General features: G+C 38.2%; 1 pseudogene; it reads left to right on the top strand.

Moving 5' to 3' along the window:
• The first annotated feature begins 4698 nt into the window (after positions 1 to 4698).
• LOC114009791 (uncharacterized) lies at positions 4699 to 4815 on the top strand (annotated as a pseudogene).
• Positions 4816 to 6681: the final 1866 nt, after the last annotated feature.

The raw sequence follows: 6681 nt of genomic DNA, 5'->3' as shown, positions 1-6681 counted from the left end.
ATGGTATCTCCAGGACCGAGCATGATACTTGGCACACAGAAGGTACCAGGTAACTATTTATTCCATAAATGAACTATGAATAGAGGACAAGGCAATCTGGGTGGAAAGCTTATCTCCAACGGCTATGGCCAAAATACTCAGATTGTTAATAGCTTGTGGGGAATAAGACATAGAAACAACCACGGATCACAAAAGAAATAAATAAGAAAAAAATCCAACATAGAAGTTGGAATAAAGAAGTTTAGAAGTATGGAGGAAGACCACAATCTATCCTAAAATACCAAGAATGCCTTTATTGAAGAATTAGAATTAAGGTGATTCATTATCTCTTAGTCTGGATGTTGAATGGAAGAGGAAAAGGTAACAAAAGAAAAAGGAGAAATCCCCAGCAGGAAGGAACCCAAGATAGCACAATATTACATATGCTAACCAATTAAAGTGTTTCAGGAGAGAATGAGAGGTTATCTGAGAGATAGGAAGAAAATGAGGGCACAGAAGTGTAATAGGATATTCAGTAAGGGATGGGGATAGAAGCTAGACTTGAGTGGATTAAACAGTAAATCTGTGTCAAGGAAGGCAAGATAATGAGTTTAGACAAATCTTTAGTGGAATATTTCCAAGTTAGAGCAGAAATTAGAAGTAGCTGGGGAGTGATTGAGCCTAAGGAAGAGTTTTTAAAGATGGGGAATCCAGAGCAGTATTATTCAGAGTCTGAGTTAGAGATCTCCGCTATGTCCACAGATCCATGCCAGTTAATGAACCAAATGTAGATCAACATTGCTAAGTCAAATGCTTAATTCAGTTGACATTGTTTTTTTTTGTGAGACTTTCTTAACAAAGGAAGTAGTGCTTTTATTTACATTCTGATCCAATCTCCTTATCTTCTCATAGATTAGCATGTTGTGCAGCACTGATATATTGTAGAAGAGACTTACGTACTTATGAGAATGAGGCAGCAGACTTGGACAAACTAATGATACAGAAGCAAAGTATGAGATGGAGAGGGGTTAGAGTCCAGATCTCAAATGGAGGACAAGTGGCAGGAACAGAATTTCCATTATAGCAAGAAGACAGACAAGAGAATGCATATTCTTGTTCATGTTTGTGCTTGATAAATGAAGAGATTCTGACTTCTTTCCTCTGTTTTGTTTTTGTTTTTGTTTTTGTTTTTGTTTTTGTTTTTGTTTTTGTGTTTTGTTTTGTTTTTCCCAAGCAGAGCTATTAGCTGATGGTGGGCAGAGGGGTATAGAAGAGAGTGAAAATTTGAAGAAAGATTAAAAGGTATCTAACAACTATCTTAGAGAATTACAAAATGAGCGTACCAGGAGGTATAGTAAGCAAATGTTGAATGATTATTCAACATTTGGGATTTTTAAAATTCAAACAAACTAATGAGCATAATCATTTGATTTTCTCCAGCAACATTATGCTACTTAGGTATAGATAGAGAGAATAAAAGAATAGTTAGGTTGAAAGGGAGTTACAGTTTTTCCAGGTGAGATGATGAAGGAATAAGAGAAAGGAATACAAGAAGGAGAAAGTCTGCTGCTCAGATGCTTGAAGGGGACCTCATAAGCTTGAGGCATTATTAGGACCTAAGTATGAATAATCAAGCTGAAAAAAGAATAGTGGGTTATATTTAGAGAGGACAATGCTTAGGATAGATTGGAAGAGTAGAGCTTTTACAAAGGGTGTGTGACTTTGCAAAATAGGTAGTTACAGTGGGTTGGAAGTAGAAATGGAATTAGGATCGTCAGTGGTAAAGATGAGTGAACTGAGAATGCAAGATGCTGAACTGAGTCAACCTGGTAGATGCTGAAGTTACAAAGAATGGTGACAGAAATAGAGGTAGAAAGAAAAACATTAAAGTAGATGCTAAAGTCCTCAACGAATGGGCCAGTCATCAGGAGGTCAGGAAATGACAGCATTATGGCAACATGTAGAGTCATAGAAGCCTTGAAGAAACCAGGTGTTTGAGGTAGAAAAGTACAAATAGTTTAGAACTAGTAATTCCAAACACAGAAAAAGCCCTCCTCGTTCTTAGGTCTTGAAGTACTTGGGGAATCAGAAGAGTTGCCATTTGAGATAGTTACAGGAAAAATGGTTTCTTTGACAGGCATTGAGATATTCTCTAAAGAATTTTATGGCCATAGGAAGAGGAAAGGGCACAGTGACTCCCTAAAATAACAAAATTTCTTCAACTTTGTAGTGTGGACAGCTTCTCAATACACAGTAATGGCCACATGCATCAGGATACTTTGGGTCACTGTAGAGACAAATGGTGCTGACTGTTTGGTTGTCAAATATGAACTCCAAAGGACAAACCCTACAGCCTCAATAAACTAGTTTTAGTCAAGATATATTGGTGGTTTAAGAGGCATTCATCCAAAACAGAAAGGTTCACTTCATTGGTTAGAGGGACCTCACCTGTCTGAGGCTGTCTCAAGCCTTTCTGTCACTGAGGTTGCCTGAGGGAGAGCCTTTTAGAAATAAAGCAGTCATGTTACAGACCAAACCAGATCTCAGGTTTTTTGGGACTCTGGGTGGCACTGGCATTATTGATATAGTCCATTTGGGAATTCCCAGCCTGATTCCTCTTGGTAGCATAGTTACTGGTTCATGGAAGAAAGATAATTTCCACTGTAATGAAATTCTCCCTAGTTACATGTACTTGGCTCCTTTGCTATTTAGAAGCAGGTGGAAAAACTTTAATGAAATTATTATTAAAAACTGTTTCAGATTACCTTAAACAAGCATTGGTAGATGACTGGCTTCCTCCCACAAAGTCCAACCATCTGGTCTGAGCAAATTGTTCCATGCTTTCAGCTGGACATACCTTGAATGAGGTCTTCGACATGGCAGCTATGGAGTTGGCTTTGCCAACCCTGACAGAAAAGCCAGGCAAGCTTATCCCATGTTCTCTTGTTGAAGCACTTTATTTAAGGATTTGGTGAGCAATGCAGCCTGCCCCAGGTTATCCCAGACCTAGCAACCCACAACCATGCAAAAACACAGAGGCTCCCCCAGAGACCTTTGCAACAGCACCATGGCCAAGCGCATTTTTGGCACCTGGAAACATAGCCTTCTGCTGGAAAAGTTTGCTTGTTACCCACCCTCTAAAAGCTAGAAGCCAGGGATAATGCTGCAGAAAGGCTGCATCTACTGAAAAGCAACCACCTCAGCTCTCTCTCCCAAAGGGGTGAATGTTCAGGAACTTAAGTCCATATGGCACAGCTACTAGATTGTCTTCCCTTTGGGAGCCATCAGTTTTCTACATGTGTTTGAAATGGTCTGCATGTTGATTGGCCCTCTGTAGGACAGTAGGGAGAACACAGTTCCATTTCAAGGGGAGCATTTTTTAAAGGGAGAGGAGCTGGATTAATTAAAGATCACAGATACACTCGTTTTGAATTCTGGTTTATGGTTTAGCACACCAGCCTTTAGAAGAATCACTCCAATGTGCAAAGCTCCAGTGTGAATACCTCCTGATGTTGCTCTCTGCTTAGATCTTTCACATTGAGACTCTTCACAGTTCGAAAAAAGGCCTCATCTTCACTTCTCTTATGAGTCTGTCTTATGTGTACATTATGTGCCTACGGTTTGCCATTTTTCCAAATCAAAGGACTTGAGTTTTTTTGCAGGATAGCTGCTGCATATTCATTTAGCAAATGTAGACACTTACCCAACAGAATGAGTAAACTGGATAGCAGATATGACCTATCCAAATCAATTTTCCATTCTGTGCCTACCATCTTTGAATAGAAATGGATTGTGTTTTGTTGCCAAATGATCTGAGTTTGAATCTTATCTTTTCCACCTACTACACAGTTGCCTTGACTAGTACTATCCCCTTTTAGAAACTCCTTCCCTCTACCTGAATGCAGCATTTTTCCTGCTTTCAAGTTTTTCACAACAATGAATGAATGAGTGGATACTCAATAAAACTGAACATGACTTCTAGAGCTAAATAGTCTTTGAAGAATTCTTTAATCATCTCACAAAAATAGAAAATGTTCATATGGAGTGGTACTTAAGTATGTTGAAAATAATTACCAGAATATTATATGGGCCACATCAAATAACAAAAGTCTCTAGGAGAGTAATAATAAATAAACCAGAATTCAATTATAGCAACTAGTACCCAAAGCAAGATAACTGATGGATCAACACCAAACTAGAAGCAGGTTTCTAGTGCCACATGTCTTCTAGTGATTTCCCTGGAGGTACATAATGCACATTTTTCTTAAAGAACTTTACATTTTTTTATACATTCAATCACTATACATCATTTAACTTATATAGATAATTTACCCAACATGAAATATACCTCAGACTAGTCCAGTTGAGAATAGTATACACATCATCACCAACAAGTAATAAATTATTTCTGTGTCCCGCAAATGTATTACCTCTCTATTTTTTTCTCCCTAAGTTTGTTTGTTTATTTATTTATTTTTGTTTAGTTTGCTATAGGACATGTGTGGTCACCATAAAGAGACAGTGAGAGAAGAGAGAGAGAGAAAGAGAAAGTAGACGACCAGGTCCGGAACTTGAACTGTGGTCAGTCAAGTGGAAGTCCAGTGCCTTAATCATGACACCACCTGCCAGCCCCCATAATACATGTTTATCAAATAGATGGCTAGAGACAGGAGAGCTAGTGAATAATTTAGTAGCAGAATTATAATCAACAAGCATTGAAGCTTTGCGCAGTGGCAGTATTGTAGCCAATGAGGCTTATCCGAGGTGCGATTATTGCTAATTGAAAACAAGCATTGATAGGCCAAGATGAAATGTAGTAAGGATTGATGCAAGATCTTGTACTTCATTTCAAAAGAATGCACAAGATAAGAATAATAAAAAAGGGTGCAGGTAAAAAAGGCTGACAGATGTTAAGGATGAGTGAGCTCATTAGAAGTAGTTGGACTGCCAAGAAATCTAATGAAAATACAGATTAATAAAATCAGAACAAACATAATGAAAGATCTGTATCTGAGACTGGTCCCCAAACCCAAATAGACATATAGATAAATTGGAGGCAAATAAACAGGATAGGAAATTGGTTTTACACAATTTTATAGGATTGCAAGTACTAGAATTTTGTTTTGTTTTCAATTACCAAAGGGTGCATATGCTTACCAGAAAAAGAATGTGAGAGAAAAAGAGAAAGCACCCCCAGTGGGGTGTGGTCACACTGCAATCCTTTCCCTCCATTTCTCCATCCTGTCAAGATCTGGAGTACACGTGCATGTGTACACTGAGTGTTATTTAAGTTGCTAGTGTTGAGATTTGAACTGCGGTCAGGATTTGGACTGCACTTGGCCATGTGGAATCTGGCTTCCTCTGCACACGCTTAACTACTACACTATGGAGCTGACCCCAAAACAATGGAGATGCTTGTCCTAGTAAAGCAAAAACTCAATGATGACCAATAGTAGTTTTCATATACTGCATATAGAGAAGGGATATGTATATGTGTTCCAAATGGGATAGCCATACCACCACTGACATGTTGATACATAAATAATGTAATTGACAGTTCATTAATATAAACAATATATTGGGTTGTCAGGACAGTCATGACACATTTTTACATAGGAAAACATAGAAAAATACGTCATAATACAATACAATACCTAATACAATATAAATATTATGTAATTAATAATACACTCTACTATGTAATTAATGCATATTAGAAAACATAAAACTAACATATTAGTCACGGATATTATTACTTAGATGGAGATTAAAATGGGTAAAGTTAAAATGAGTTGAATGAAAAATACTGAGTGTATAAGTGTGTAACATGGCAAATACCATAACAGTGCTAGGGAAACACTACTCACATGGATACCAGCTCAGATTTCCAAGTGACTCCCATGGGAGAAGATTAAAAACAATGAAAGTCTCTTGAAGTAGGTTTCAGCTCAAAACAGGTATAGTAGGCTTTCCAGTGAGTGCATTTCAAAGGCTGTGTGAGCTATCTCAAGCACCAATGAGTTCTCCAGCCTTAGGGGTATCAGTTCGCAGGATAGAGAGCTCTTGGTGGGGGTGGACTGAGAAGATTAATCAATCATCATGTAAACAGTTGGAAAAGGTGGCTTCCAGTCCCCCATTGGCCCTATTATTGTGTGATTGAGTTCTGCATCAATCCCAGTTCAGCACAACTCCCAGTCCTTCGGTGGTAAGGAAATCTGTTGTTTGTTTTGCTTAATTTGAAAAATGTTGGGAGGAAACCAAGACTGCATTATCAGAAATGCCCAGGCTTCCTATTAGGCTAGGGTTGGTAATGATTGCCTTCAGGGCATTAATTTCAGCTAATAGCCATGATACTCCTCTCCAGCTGCAACACATTAGGTGAAACTCATCACTTCATCTATTCCCATTTAGTTTAGTCTGGGAAAGAAGATTGTGTTCCCCTATAATGAGATTGGGGTGTGGAGAATGAATAAAAGGAAGGAAAATGTGAGCATGTTCTCAGGCCATTGGTTCTTTTACTATCTGTGCTTATAACTTAGAAGCCCTGGGCAAGTTATTTAGTAGCCCTGAACTTCATTTTTCCTTATCATTAATATGGGGATAATGATACCAATTGCAATGACTGCTGGGAGGACATCATATGTGTTATTTACCATATAACAGGAGCTCTTAATTCATAAATATTCTCAGTGACCCTCTCCT

The sequence above is a fragment of the Tupaia chinensis genome, unplaced genomic scaffold (assembly GCF_000334495.1).
Source record: "Tupaia chinensis unplaced genomic scaffold, TupChi_1.0 Scaffold000054_1, whole genome shotgun sequence".
Taxonomy (NCBI): domain Eukaryota; kingdom Metazoa; phylum Chordata; class Mammalia; order Scandentia; family Tupaiidae; genus Tupaia; species Tupaia belangeri.
Note: the sequence above shows the minus strand (reverse complement) of the source record. Positions and strands in the feature narration are given on the sequence as shown.